A 16,193-nucleotide genomic window follows, 5' to 3' on the forward strand; every position below is an offset into this window, starting at 1 on the left:
GAAGGGAAAATAAAAATTTTAATTTTATTTTTCTTATTCATAATTGATCTAACAGATGACATTTGTTCAAAGTAGTGACCAGCAACAAAGTATTCAATTATATATGCTTATGTATAAGTGAAATGAATGACAGCAATGACACAAAGGACGAGAGAAGAATTAGGAATACTTTGTTATGGAAGGTTACCTATTGTTATCTAAGCCTATGTGTGAAGCTGTACAGGGTTATTTGAAACTACAGGTGGATTAGTTGTAAATGTATACTGCAAAATCTAGGGCAACCACTGAAAAAATTAAGAAAAAAAATCATAACTGACAAGCAAAGAGAGGAAAGAAAATGTAATTACATAAAATGCTCAGTGAAAAGCACAAAAGGCAGTAAAAGAGTAGAGAACAAAATAGGAACAAAGAACAAGGGCAATGAATAGAAAACAGTAACAAATATGGTAGATATCAATTTATCTGTATCAATAATAACTTTAAACATCAGTGGTCTAAAAACATCAAATAAAACACAGAGATTGTCAGAGTAGATCAAAACACACACCCAGCTATATGTTTTCTACAAGAGAGCCATTTAAAATATAAAGATACATATAGATTAAAAATAAAAGGATGGAGAAAGATATATCATGCTAACACTAATTTAAAAAAGTTGGAGTACTTAAGTTAATTTCAGACAGAGAAGACTTAGAGCAAGGAAACTAATCAGGGATAAAAAGGGCCATTAAATAATAAATGGAATCAACTTTCCAAGAAGATATAACAAGGTTTAATGTGTATGCACCTAACCAGAGAGCCTCAAAATATGTGTTATTGAGGAATAACATGTACATTGACTGCATCAATTTCAAGTGTAAAATTTTGAGTTTTGACATTTGTATATATCCATGGACCTCCATCGAGATTAAGATACAATATATTTCCATCATCTTCAAAGACTTCCTGTGCCCCTTTGCTAAGGGCCAGAAGCAACCATTGATCTGCATTTTGTCACTATAGACTAGTTTGTATTTTATATCAATGGAATCATATTGAATGTACCCATTTCAGTTTGGATTTTTCATTTAGCATATTGCTTTTGAAATTCATCCATGTTGTGTGTTTCAGTAGTTCTTCTTATCATTGAGTAGTATTTCATTGTATGACTATATATTGTACATTTTCTTTATCCATTCCCCTGTTGATGGTGTTTGGAATGTTTCCATTTGGGGGCTATTGTGAGTAAAGCTGCTATGAACATTTGCGTATGAATCTGTGTAGACATATGTTTCCATTTCTCTTGAGTAAATAAATACTGAAGAATGGAATGACTGGGTATATGGTAGGTGTAGATTTAGCTTTTGACGCTATCAAACAAATTTCCATAGTGGCTGTACCATTTCACATTCCCATCAGCAGCGTATGAGAGATCAAATTGCTCCACATCCTTGTCAATACTTAATATTAGGTGTCTTTTAAAATTTTAGCCGTTCTGGTAAATGTGTAGTAATATCTCACTATGGTTTTAATTTGTATTTTCTTGATGAATTAGAATGTTGGTCATTAAAAAATTTGAATTCATTTTGAATCCAGCCCACTCAATTGTGCCAAATGATAAAATTCTAATTTGCAGAATGCCTGTGCCTTTTTAGAATAGTCATCTAGTTTGACAACAGTAAAAATATTTGATACATTTTGCATAGAACTTCTCTTTTCATGATTCTTGCTCAGCCTCTCCAACACTAGCCACTTGCCACTCCAGAGGACTGTTCCTTAGACTTCAGGCTGCTCCCATTAAAGGTCAGGAATGCAGACTCATCTAGCAGCTCACACGGGTACATCTTGCCCTGGCTGCTGAAGTAGGTGTCATTAGGGGCCAGCACTTTGGTGGGTGGGCTGTGCACATTACAGTGGAGAGGCATGTGTGAATGTGACTCCCCGTGCCCTGCCTGCTGGGGCAAGGTAGTGCTGTGCCATCAGACTGTTCTGCCGGAGAGTGCCCAGCAAAGAGACCTAAATGAAAGAGCCTGTTCCTGGGTGGAAGCTGCTGGTCCAGAGTCTACCTACTCCAGGTACTGCCCCTCTGCATCTTCTTGGGCAAAACTCTTGCCTGTCTGTGCAACACTAATGTGCTTTGGCACTCTGGTTGAGGTGCTGTAGACCAGACTCTTTGCATCCAAGGCTTATTACATAGATTTTTCAAAGTTTTCAAAAAGGCATTTTCTTACAGTATCTGACTGCTTAAGACTTTTGAGACCCAAAGAACATACAGTGCAGTTGTTTAAAACAATATTTTATATGTGAAGTTTTCTAATAAGGGTAGATGCAGTACTTTGAACACATCGTGAATAATGAACATGGAAGAAAACTGCACATTTCAGTCTTTCAAAAATGTTTCCAGGATTCCTGAAGGACAAGATTATATGGGTTGGTATGCAGAAAACGAGGCACCATAACTGATAGGCTTTAAAGCATCCTGGGCTTACCTTTGTGACGTGTGATTGAAAAATGGAGCAGCTTTCCTTTTGATTTTCTTTTCCATATGTTTTTTACATTCAGCTATCCAAGAGCTATATCATTAATCCCTCAAAATGGCCTTCTTTTTATTTGACACAAGTTTTTGTTTCCGAAGGCTAGCGCCCATCCTGTGCTCTGTAGGACTCTACCTCACATGTTAAACTTTCCATCAGCTGATACTAGCAGTGTAAAAGCTTTCTAGTTTTGATATCTCTGAGTTAAAATGAGGTAAACATTTACTTAGCACAAAGGTTTTAGCAATAAGATGATGGTTAAGACTTCCTGATCTGTGAATTAGAATCTGCTTTTGTTCAGTTCAGTGAACCCATATTTTACTCACAAAAATGAAGTTTCATGGATTGTACAATTAAATGAATCAGCACACATTAATCACAATTACTTGGTAAAAGGCTATGACATATATTTTGAACAAAATAAACAATAGATCCTCTGTTCCAAGAAATGTTTCGTCTAGGAAAAAATGATTTTGTAATTCAAACCAGAAATTGCCCTAAATATTTAGCCCATATTGGCTCATTTTGCATGCCATTTTATCTGGGCACTTTCTGTTGACATTTTTACCCCTGCATCACCCATCTGCACACACATTTGTCATTCTGCTGCTGAATTTGGCTCTAGTTGGGCAATGGGAAGTTAGGGCTAGTGGAATAATGCTGTTATGTGAAGGATATCATTAGAGGACAAAATTGTACTTCAAAGACCAAGCACATATGGTTTTGACTTTTATAAAGATGGCAGGTGGACATGAAGAAAAGGTTGATTTCAAATTTATTTCCATGATAGGAAGAATTTCTTGAAAGTCTGAGGAAGATTAATTTCCAATTTGGAATTCCTAATAACTGAAACATGATAAGGGTTTTACAACTTCCTGAAGTAAATTTTCTGGATGACCAAGCCATCTTCATATAAACCAATGGAATGGTTTAACATAAGTCTCAGAATGATAGAATACCAACAAATGTTTGGTAAGAGAAGCTTTGGAAAGCCAACACATGTGGAGTGTCATCCGTTTGAAAAGTTTTAACTAGAGGATTTATAACATTAGTGAACTAAAAAATAAATAATTAACTTGTAAATATGATCCACATAAAATCGTTTCAAAAATTTGTTCTTATTTTAAAAGACCAATATGTTATATATCAAATTTAATTTTTAATGCTGTTCAGCATATAAGGGCTTTCTTGTACCCTAGAATGTTAAAGTTTCTTTAATGGTGATAGATAGCTAGTGGGAAGCAGCCGCATAGCACAGGGAGATCAGCTCAGTGCTTTGTGACCACATAGAGGGGTGGGATAGGGAGGGTGGGAGGGAGGGAGAAGCAAGAGGGAAGAGATATGGGAACATATGTATATGTATAACTGATTCACTTTGTTATAAAGCAGAAACTAACACACCATTGTAAAGCAATTATACTCCAATAAAGATGTAAAAAAAAAAAAACAAAAACTGGGCTTATCTAAAAGCAATTTTTTTCTTCTGTTTTTATGACGCTTCCAATCAAACAAGGGTAAAGATTGGACAAACACAAATAATAATGCAATAATATAATTCTACTGTTACTAATTATCCTACAGACATTTGCACATGTGATATTTGCACATCCTCCAGCAATATTTACAATAGCAAAACTACAAGAAATCACCTAAATGTCCATTTGTAGGAGACAAATTTGATTAGGTATGCTACAAATGAACACTGAAATTCTATACCCTGTTCCACAAAATAACACAGATCTATATAGATGCTAAGGAATAATCTCCAGGATATAGTGATAATATAAAAAGCAAAGTTCAGACCAGTATGCAGAATATACTAGCATTTATATAAAAAGGATGTATAAGACATACGTCCTTTATATATATAATTTTATAAATAAAACTACTGACTCAAAATTTAAAAATAAGGTGCTTTCATTTCCCCATTCATGTTCTGCATACAGGAAGAAAAGGGACTGCACAGTCCCCAGCCTTGAAGTTACATATATCTTTGTACAGTCATGTATTGAAGTGAGTAAGCAATCAGGGGTCTTTTTATAAAAATTTTTCTGGGATAAGGGCTTCCTTTTCTGAGCCCTGCTTTTCTTTTTCAGTAGTCGGGATTTTTGTGAGATGGGGTTGCTTTTGGGCAGGGGTCTCTTTCACACAAAGAAGTTCTGGATGGAGGTAAACTGTACCAGAGCAGGCTTGTGGGCATGCCTGGCAGGGAATGAGGGACAGGGGTGTTTGTTATTTCCATCTTTGTGACAGGCAAGAGTCCTATACTTCATAGATCTTTTGTAGTTTTTAGTGAAATTCTCCAGTGTAATTGATTCTCTAGGACAGTGAGTTTAGGAAAAGGTTTTAGAACAGGTCTTGGAGGATTGGATGAAGATTGATACTGGGAGGCAGAGGATAATAGGTATCTTCTCTAAATGAGAAGGGATGTCACTTTTGGGGCACAGGAAATGGGGAGGAAGTATCTTCTCAGTAGGCATTACCAATATCATAAGAATCCCAGATAGAAGAGTAGCTCAGTTCTTGGGCCCTAGACCCAGACCAGGTGCATCCTGATACATCCCCCCTCCCCCACCCCCATCGATAGTGGCCCAGGTGGGTGGCCCTTTCCTTCCCTGGCTACACCAGCAGAGATTGAAAGGGAGCCTATCTGGGATGTGGGGTAAGTAGAGATAAAGCCTGGGAAAAACTCGCTCTCTGTTTCCCTGGGACCCACTATCTCCCATACTCACTCCCCCACACAGTCATAAGAGGCACCAGCAGGGACTCAGCAGGAACCCCAGCAGTATCAGGTAGACAAAGCATACTAGCTCTGAAAACTAGATTGTCATCAAAACCACAGTATACAAAAGTAGGCCAGGACCTTTACCTTTACCAGGACCAGAGTCTCCCAACATAATACCCAAAATGTCCAGAATGTAATTGAAATCACTCATCATACCAATGTGGAGGAGGAAAAATAATCTTCCCTCTACCTTCTAGGTTCTTCTCTGAGACCCGCCCCCCACCTGCCCATAATAAAAGAAAGAGTAACAAGAGAAAAACACACAGAAGTTTATTAACATGTATACCTCAAGTAAACATGGGAGATACCTAATAAACCGGAGTAAAAATCTCAGAAATGGCCCAAGCCACCACCTTAAATACCATCTTCTGCTAAAGCAAAAAGATGTTGGGAGATGTCCAGTTACTGGAGGTGACCAGGAAAAGTACAGTAAGATTGTTATGCAGATTTAAGTCTGGCATCTTGTCCACTGATAAGAGTTTCTTGTGATTTAGAGTCATCCTTCTCTTCCTGGTACAGAAATAGTGACACACTTACAAATGGAGATTTCCATTATAAAGGTAAATTTCCCTTACAAAATGGTAAATTTTACTCTTTATAGAGCTTCTCCTGTGTTTGCTTTTTGTTAAAAGCAATCAGCTCAAAATAATCCTTATGACAAGGAAGCATATTTTGGGGCGGCATATTCTGCTACCCTTCATGGAGAACCAAGAAAATCGCAGCTTGAATGAGAAAAGACAGTCAACAGGCACAAAAAATGAGATGAACCAGATATGGGGATTATCTGAGAGAAATTTTACATCATCATCATAAAAATGTTTCAATAAGCATTCTTGAAAGAAATGAAAAATTTAACATCACCAAAAATACAGAAAATGCATATATTAAAATATACTTCCAGAAAGAAGTGCTCTCACTCCCTCTTTTGAGAACACCAGAATCACAACTAACTTCTGAACAATCATCGACAGGAAGACACTGGTACTCACCAAAAAAGATACCCCACACCTAAAGACAAAAGAGAATTCTCAATGAGATGGTAGGTGGGGTGCAATCACAATAAAATCAAATCCCATAACTGCTGGGTGGGTGACTCACAAACCGGAGAACACTTATACCACAGAAGTCCACAGACTGCAGGGAAGGTTCTGAGCCCCACGTCAGGCTTCTGGAGGTCTGTCAACGGGAGGAGGAATTCCTAGAAAATCAGACTTTGAAGCCTAGTGGGATTTGATGGCAGGACTTTGACAGTACTGGGAGAAACAGATACTCCACTCTTGGAAGGGCACACACAAAGTAGTATGCATATCGGGACCCAGGGGAAGGAGCAATGACCCCAGAGGAGACTGAACCAGACCTACCTACTAGTGTTGGAGGGTCTCCTGCAGAGGCAGGGGGTGGCTCTGTCTCACCATGAGGACAAGGACACTAGCAGCAGATTCTGGAAAGTACTCCTTGGCGTGAGCCCTCCCAGAGTCTGCCATTAGCCCCATCCGGGTAGGCTCCAGTGTTGGGTTGCCTCAGGCCAAACAACCAACAGGGAGGGAACACAGCCCCACCCATCAGCAGTCAAGCAGATTAAAATTTTACTGAGCTCTGCCCACCAGAGCAACAGCCAGCTCTACCAACCACCAGTCCCTCCCATCAGGAAACTTCCACAAGCCTCTTAGATAGCCTCATCCACCAGAGGGCAGATAGCAGAAGCAAGAAGAACTACAATCCTGCAGTCTGTGGAACAAAAACCACATTCACAGAAAGATAGACAAGATGAAAAGGCAGAGAGCTATGTACCAGATGAAGGAACAAGATAAAACCCCAGAAAAACAACTAAATGAAGTAAAGATAGACAAACTTCCAGAAAAAGAAATCAGAATAATGATAGTGAAGATGATCCAGGACCTCAGGAAAAGAATGGAGGCAAAGATCAAGAAGATACAAGAAATGTTTAACAAAGACCTAGAAGAATTAAAGAACAAACAAACAGAGATGAACAATACAATAACCGAAATGAAAACTACACTAGAAGGAATCAATAGCAGAATAACTGAGGCAGAAGAACGGATAAGTGACCTGGAAGACAGAATGGTGGAATTCACTGCTGCAGGACAAAATAAAGAACGAAAAGAAATGAAGACAGCCTAAGAGACCTCCGGGACAACATTAAATGCCACAACATTTGCATGTTAGGGGTCCCAGAAGGAGAAGAGAGAGAGAAAGGACCTGAGAAAATACTTGAAGAGATTATAGTCGAAAACTTCCCTAACATGGGAAAGCAAATAGCCATCCAAGTCCAAGAAGCGCAGAGTCCCATCCAGGATAAACCCAAGGAGAAACACACCGAGACACAGTAATCAAATTTGCAAAAATTAAAGACAAAGAAAAATTATTGAACGGAACAAGGGGAAAATGGCAAATAACATACAAGGGAACTTCCATAAGGTTAACAGCTGATTTCTCAGCAGAAACTCTAACAAGCCAGAAGGGAGTGGCATGATATACTTAAAGGGATGAAACGGAAGAACCTAAAACCAAGATTACTCTACCCAGCAAGGATCTCATTCAGATTTCATGGAGAAATCAAAAGCTTTACAGACAAGCAAAAGCTAAGAGAATTCAGCACCACCAAACCAGCTCTACAACAAATGCTAAAGAAATTTCTCTAAGTGGGAAACACAAGAGAAGAAAAGGACCTACAAAAACAAACCCAAAACAATTAAGAAAATGGTCATAGGAACATGCATATTGGTAATTACCTTAAATGTGAATGGATTAAATGCTCCAACCAAAAGACACAGGCTTGCTGAATGGATACAAAAACAAGACCCATATATATGCTGTCTACAAGAGACCCACTTCAGACATAAGGACACATACAGACTGAAAGTGAGGGGATGGAAAAAGATATTCAATGCAAATGGAAATCAAAAGAAAGCTGGAGTAGTAATACTTATATCAGATAAAATAGACTTTAAAATAAAGAATGTTACAAGAGACAGTGAAGGGCACTACATAATGATCAAGGGATCAATCCAAGAAGAAGATATAACAATTATAAATATATATGCACCCAACAGAGGAGCACCTCAATACATAAGGCAAATGCTAACAGCTATAAATGAGGAAATTGACAGTAATACAATAATAGTGGGGGACTTTTAACACCTCACTTACACCAATGGGCAGATCATCCAAACAAAATTAATAAGGAAACACAAGCTTTAAATGACACAATAGGCCAGATGGATTTAATTGATATTTATAGGACATTCCATCCAAAAACAACAGATTACACTTTCTTCTCAATTGTGCATGGAACATTCTCCAGCATAGATCACATCTTGGGTCACAAATCAAGCCACAGTAAATTTAAGAAAACTGAAATCATATCAAGCATCTTTTCTGACCACAACGCTATGAGATTAGAAATAAATTACAGGGAAAAAAACGTAAAAAACACAAATACATGGAGGCTAAACAATACATTACTAAATAACCAAGAGATTACTGAAGAAATCAAAGAGGAAATCAAAAAATACGTAGAGACAAATGACAATGAAAATATGATCCAAAACCTATGAGATGCAGCAAAAGCAGTTCTAAGAGGGAAGTTTATAGCTGTATAAGCCTACCTCAAGAAGCAAGAAAAATCTCAAATAAACAATCTAACTTTACACCTAAAGGAACTAGAGAAAGAAGAACAAACAAAACCCAAATTTAACAGAAGGAAAGAAATTATAAAGATCAGAACAGAAATAAATGAAATAGAAACAAAGAAAACAATAGCAAAGATCAATAAAACTAAAAGCTGGTTCTTACAGAAGAAAAACAAAATTGATAAACCATTAGCCAGACTCATCAATAAAAAGAGGGAGAGCACTCAAATCAATAAAATTCAAAATGAAAAAGAGAAGTTACAACAGTCACCGCAGAAATACAAAGCATCCTAAGAGACTATTATAAGCAACTCTATGCCAATAAAATGGACAACCTGGAAGAAATGGACAAATTCTTAGAAAGGTATAACCATGCAAGACTGAACCAGGAAGAAATAGAAAATATGAACACACCAGTCACAAGTAATGAAATTGAAACTGTGATTAAAAATCTTCCCACAAACAAAAGTCCAGGACCAGATGGCTTCACAGGTGAATTCTATTAAACATTTAGAGAAGAGCTACTAACACCATCCTTCTCAAACTCTTCCAAAAAATGGCAGAGGAAGGAACACTCCCAAACTCATTCTATGGGGCCACCATTACCCTGATACCAAAACCAGACAAAGATACTACAAAAAAAGAAAATTACAGACCAATATCACTGATGAATATAGATGCAAAAATCCTCAACAAAATACTAGCAAATAGAATCCAGCAACACATTAAAAGGGTCATACACCATGATCAAGTGAGGTTTATCCCAGGGATGCAATGATTCTGTACTATACGCAAATCAATCAATGTGATACACCATATTAACAAATTGAGGGAGAAAAACCATATGATCATCTCAATAGATGCAGAGAAAGCTTTTGACAAAATTCAACACCCATTTATGATAAAATCTCTCCAGAAAGTGGGCATAGAGGGAACCTACCTCAACATAATAAAGGCCATATATGAGAAACCCACAAAAAACATCATCCTCAGTGGTGAAAAACTGAAAGCATTTCCTCTAGATCAGGAAGAAGACAAGGATGCCCACTCTCACCACTATTATTAAACAGAGTTTTGGAAGCTCTAGCCACAGCAATCAGAGAAGAAAAAGAAATACAGATTGGAAAAAAAGAAGTAAAGCTGTCACAGTTTGCAGATGACATGATACTATACATAGAGAATCCTAAAGATGCCACCAGAAAACTACTAGAGCTAATCAATGAATTTGGTAAAGTAGCAGGATACAAAGTTAATGCACAGATATCTCTGGCATTCCTATACACTAATGATGAAAAATCTGAAAGAGAAATTAAGGAAACACTCCCATTTATCACTGCAACAAAAAGAATAAAATACCTAGGAATAAATCTACCTAGGGAGACAAAAGACCTGTATGCAGAAAACTATAAGACACTGATAAAAGAAATTAAAGATGATACCAACAGATGGAGAGATATACTTTGTTCTTGGATTGGAAGAATCAATATTGTGAAAATGACTATACTACCCAAAGCAATCTACAGATTCAATGCAATCCCTATCAAATTACCAATGGCATTTTTTACAGAACTAGAACAAAAAATCTTAAAATTTGTATGGAGACACAAAAGACCCCGAATAGCCAAAGAAATCTTCAGGGAAGAAAACGGAGCTGGAGGAATCAGACTCCCTGACTTCAGACTTTACCACAAAGTTACAGTAATCAAGACAATGTGGTACTGGCACAAAAACAGAAATATAGATCAATGGAACAAGATAGAAAGCCCAGAGATAAACCCACGTCCTTATGGTCAGCTATTCTATGACAAAGGAGGCAAGGATATACAACGGAGAAAAGACAGTCTGTTCAATAAGTGGAGCTTGGAAAAGTGGATAGCTACATGTAAAAGAATGAAATTAGAACACTCCCTAACACCGTACACAAAAATAAACTCAAAGTGGATTACATACCTAAATGTAAGACAAAAGAGGAAGAAATTTCTCTACCCTTCTAGGTTCTTCTGGCAGGTCTAAGAATTCAGTTGACATGAGACGGATTAACAGGAGAAAATCAAAGTTTAATAACATGTATATATGGGAAAGACTCAGGGAAACCGATCAACTCGCCAAAATGCTGAAGCCCTCACCTTAAACACCATCTTCAGCTGAAGACAAAAGGAATTGGGGGAGGAGCTTCCCTGGTGGCGCAGTGGTTGAGAGTCCGCCTGCCGATGCAGGGGACACGGGTTCGTGCCCCGGTCCGGGAAGATCCCACATGCCGCGAAGTGGCTGGGCCTGTGAGCCATGGCCGCTGGGCCTGCGTGTCCGGAGCCTGTGCTCCGCAACGGGAGAGGCCACAACAGTGAGAGGCCTGCGTACCGCAAAAAAAAAAAAAAAAAAAAAAAAAAAAAAAAAAAAAAGGATTATTATTAGAGAAGTTGAGACAAACTAGCTTATTTAGTGTCATATAAATTGAAGGAAGAAAACCTATAAGGAGAGGGTAATCTGTAGATTCAAATGCTACAGAATGCAATAGCAGACTGAACAAAGAGAATTATCATTTTGATTTGGCAGTTAGTAAGTGTGTGTTTGCTGGAATGTTAGGTTGATGGAGGCGAAGGCCAGAATACAGTAGAATGAGGAGTGATGGGGAGAGGTAAGGAAGTGAAGATCCAGCTGAAAAATGTTTTTCCATACTTTATCATAAACTGAGAATGATCATTCTCTCCCAATGGACACCCTTAATACTTAATTTGTATCATTTACTGATACTTTTAATGAAAAAATATGGCTTCTGGATATTTGTATATACATTTTATCTCCCTATTGTGATTGGTATACATTTTTATATACTTTATAACATAAAAATAGTAACTTAGGTGGTATGTTCAATGATTAACTATTTAAACAGTGCATAGTTAGGTAAGATTCCAACTATTTCATGAACTTACACTGACCTCTCTAATCCTTTCTTCCTCCACTGAACTACAATGTTGATTGTCTATATCCATCACCCTTTTTAAACACTTCCATATTTTAGTTTGAAGATTCTTAAAGAAGTGTGTGTATCTGCATTGTTTTTATTGTCCAGGAGGTCTAGTAGATCCTCAACCACTGACTGTTCTACTCAAAACAATACCCTCTTCCCTGCATCCTCAGGTTGCCTCTTCAAAACTGGTGACACCAGCAGAACCAACCAAGCCAAGCAAAATTCAACCAAATCAAATCATATGATATGCAAATGAAGTTGAACTAAATTAAAACATAACAGGTCTCATACCCCTGAGTTCCTCTGTTTACATTTATGAACTGTTTATAAATATAGTTCCTATTTCCATATCTGTGAATGTATGAACTCTTGAATACCAATTTGAAAATTTTCTTTGGGAATGATTTTCCATATTTTTAGAAACAAGGTAAGGTGTTCACCCAGAGCGATTCATAATAGGCTACTTGGGGAGCTTACCTAGGGACTTGGTGAATATCTTGGTAAAGCTTTCTAGAGACTCTAAACATCTATGTCAAATTGCCTTAGCAATTCAACAGTAGAGAAAAGTTCTGAAAGAGCTGTTTCCCTAGCAAAACTTCTGAGACATTTTTAGAATATTAGACAAAATAACCCCAATCCCTGGTGGGGTTGCTTTAAAAAAAAGTAGAAATAAAAAAGGTGGAATCGATGGATTAGGTAAAAGTTGAAACTGAACATTGAGGGCATCTCAACTAGCACCAAATCAATTATATCCCTTTTTCTATCCTTCTCCTAAAAACCATCTGGGGCTGTCATACAGCTTCAGCCTCTTAGCACTGTCAAGAAAGAATTGTCCAGATTGTCAAGAACACATACTTTACATGACTTGTACAACACTTATATGAAGAAGGCAACTTATACAACAATGGGTAAAATTATATGGTGTTCAGGAAGTCTGTAAGTATGAATAGCTTTAGGGTAACGTAAATGTTTATAAAGCTCAGTCAGCAGTTAGAGACTTCACACTTTCTTCCACCAAACACCTAATTTATTTTTTTTCTTAAAAAAATTTTTATTACATTTTCAATTCAGGATATTTTCAGGCACTAGAATATAATTTGGTCTTTTCAGGTTTCAATAATCTTATGTCTCTGGTTGTTTCTCTTTCACCCATCACAAGTCTTTAGGAATGCAAGATCATTAGAAAGTTCTTTACTTCATTACCTAAGGGCTATGGAGGAATATGGAAAGGGTTCTCAGTGATTTTAGTTTACCATACAAATGGCATGTTGGGTATTAGTAATTAGAGTTATTGCACATCATCTTAAGTATCTGAATGCTCTCAGAGTTTCATTCATTTGACTAGTCACTATAAATGAGCTAATTAAGAATATAGGTCCTGGTCTCATAGAGCTTATCAGCTAACCTGACACAATAGAAAAATAAATATCCATGTGTTCTAATTTTAAGGAAAGTCCTCTGAAATGGAAATGATATCATTCTAGGGAAAAAAATAGGACTTAAATTTCAAGTTTTTTTCCCTGTCTTACATGGTTCAAATATGAGTTCAAATGTTTGTGCTCATTCATAAGATGTCTGTAATCATCTAAGGATGTTCATTGAATCTTTACAATGTTAATTCTGTGTCATTCTTTGTTCTCTAGCACATTGTTCCTCTACCCAAGTATTTTTCAAGATTCACTGCATTTTTGAGACCTAAATATTTTCCTGACTTGTTCTAGACCCTTTGAGGGAGTGAACAGAAGGATATTCTATGTGTCAAGGCAGTGTCTCCAAAGAATCGATTATGAAATGGCCTGCTGCTAAAGAGGCCCTGAATTATGTATTAAGACAATTTTATTTTGTTCGTATCTTGGATGCCACCTTCAGAACCAAATTATTGCCTTTGAGAAGGAAGACAATTGCAAAAAATATCTTTGACTTAGCTACACATACATGCTTGGCATATTACTTGGGATGGTATGGACAGTCATTTTAATGGTCATTTAGACGTCATCATACTCTACAGAGAATAAGACTTGGGAAGTTAGAGCAGATGACTTCCAAATGACATTGCACTTCTGACACGTCATGACCTCATGCTTGCTATTATGTGGATGAGCAAACTGAAGGGCACATTGAACAGACAGCTCAAGTTTAACAACCTGAAATCTGAAGAAGAACCAGCAATGATTTCTCTCACATTTGGTGTTAGATGATGATTTATTTACCTCTTTTTATTTATTATTTTAAGTGTCTTTTTTTTTTTTTTTTTTTTTTTACGTTACGCGGGCCTCTCACTGTTGCGGCCTCTCCCGTTGACTGGCCCAGCCGCTTCACGGCATGTGGGATCCTCCCGGACCAGGGCACAAACCCGTGTCCCCTGCATTGGCAGGCGGACTCTCAACCACTGCGCCGCCAGGGAAGCCCCTAAGTGTCATTTTTTTAACTCATAGAAAAATGCCATAGACAACTGGTCCATCTTTTCTCTTTGGGTGGTTTCCTTCAGGAACTATGGAAAAGAGTTGGTATGAAATTAAAGTTTCACAGAACAAAGAGTTCTATGAAAAATCATGTATTCCATGATTATGCTCCAAACTTGGATTGACAAACATGTAATCATGGACTTCGGAAAGATGCTGCCGTAAGAGCCAGCTCACTTCTCTACTTCTTCTCACTGCAAATGCATGCTTGGAATTTGTTTGTTTGGAATCTTTCTGTTTTTATGACTTTTGTTGTTGTTGTTGTTTTTGTTTTTTTTTTTTTTTGCGGTACGTGGGCCTCTTACTGTTGTGGCCTCTCCTGTTGTGGAGCACAGGCTCCAGACTCGTAGGCTCAGCAGTCATGGCTCACGGGCCCAGCTGCTCCGCAGCATGTGGGATCTTCCCCGACCGGGGCACGAACCCGTGTCCCCTGCATCGGCCGGTGGACTCTCAACCACTGCGCTACCAGGGAAGCCCTATGACGTGTTTTTTCAATTCCATTAAAATTCCTCTATTTTTTCTTCTGTTTTTTTTGAAGCAAAATAACGTTACTGCCTTGGAGCATTAAATCATTAAAATGAAGGCAGGTATACTTAGCAGAAATTCCTTCCTTTAAAATGTTTGGTTATCGGTAAGTGATCGAACAAGTGCATAAGAGGTTTAAGAGCAGGAATAAAATATCAGCAATATTAACCTTCATCTTAAGCTGGTGGTAGATAGAGCACTTGGCACCCTCAAAAGTCCTGCAACTCTTTTTAACCATTCAGCGTTTGGGCTCCTCAGACTGGCTAAGAAACATACAGCACTGCTGCTGAAGACTGGAAAAAGAGCTTGAGGTCAGAGGTCGACACAGTGAGGGAGTTTGCTCTTTAAGAGGTTATCTGTGGATCTGCAAAGCCAAAGTGTAATTGGGTTTTGTGATGTGATTTTAGTGTGTAATTGTATATGAGCTTAGATAGTTTCAAAGACAAGCTTGCAAGATTTTACTAGCTTGTTTGTAATAGCAATTTTAGGCATTGTGTGCAATCTTGGATAGACAATTCAGAATGATCAAAAATAGCCATCAGATATAATACAGAAAGTACTTGATTCACCCTAATTATAATTTTAGTGAATTGATTTTACTGTGACATGTTCTTTCTTTTTAGGACATTGCATTGGCTATGAAAATAATTTAGTTTTCATGGCTGGTATCAGTATAGACAATTTTACGTCATCAGCATAGCTCTCGGTGTTTCAGAGTTTGCATTTACTTGAGGATTACTGAATCATTATAAGGAAAGAAAAAAGTTAGAGCATTGCAATTGTATGTGGGGGATTCTTTCTGCCTCTAAATTTTTTAGGTTTCTGATTCTTGAATATCCTAAACAATGAGAAATAAACATTTCCTTATTGTTTTAGTTGTTTAGGGTTGCCTTGATTAAGCTGTCACTGCTGTCAGTTATGTTCTTATAAGCCTGGTTGGATCTATTTCATGTTAGGAAAAAGCTCAGATAAACCCAGGAAAGCTTAATGTTTATCCAATGTGAAAATAATTACTCAAAAGTGTTATTCTTAATCCAGATAATTAGAGTGAGGAAGGAAAGATCAGTGTCATTGTGAATTATGCCCCAGCAATTGACTCTTCGTCCTTGTAAGTTTCAGGTGAAGATGTGAATGGATAAAGGTTAGATTAAACATAATCCAAAGTAGCTGCAACCTTAATCTGTTATGATACAAGGATGATCACTTAAAAAGAGCTGGATTGTGGGATTGTTTCTGGTTGGATAAGATGCTGCCCGACTGGGACTAGTCTTAAAACATGCTTAGCAC

The sequence above is a fragment of the Phocoena phocoena genome, chromosome 5 (genome assembly GCF_963924675.1).
Source record: "Phocoena phocoena chromosome 5, mPhoPho1.1, whole genome shotgun sequence".
NCBI lineage: Eukaryota > Metazoa > Chordata > Mammalia > Artiodactyla > Phocoenidae > Phocoena > Phocoena phocoena.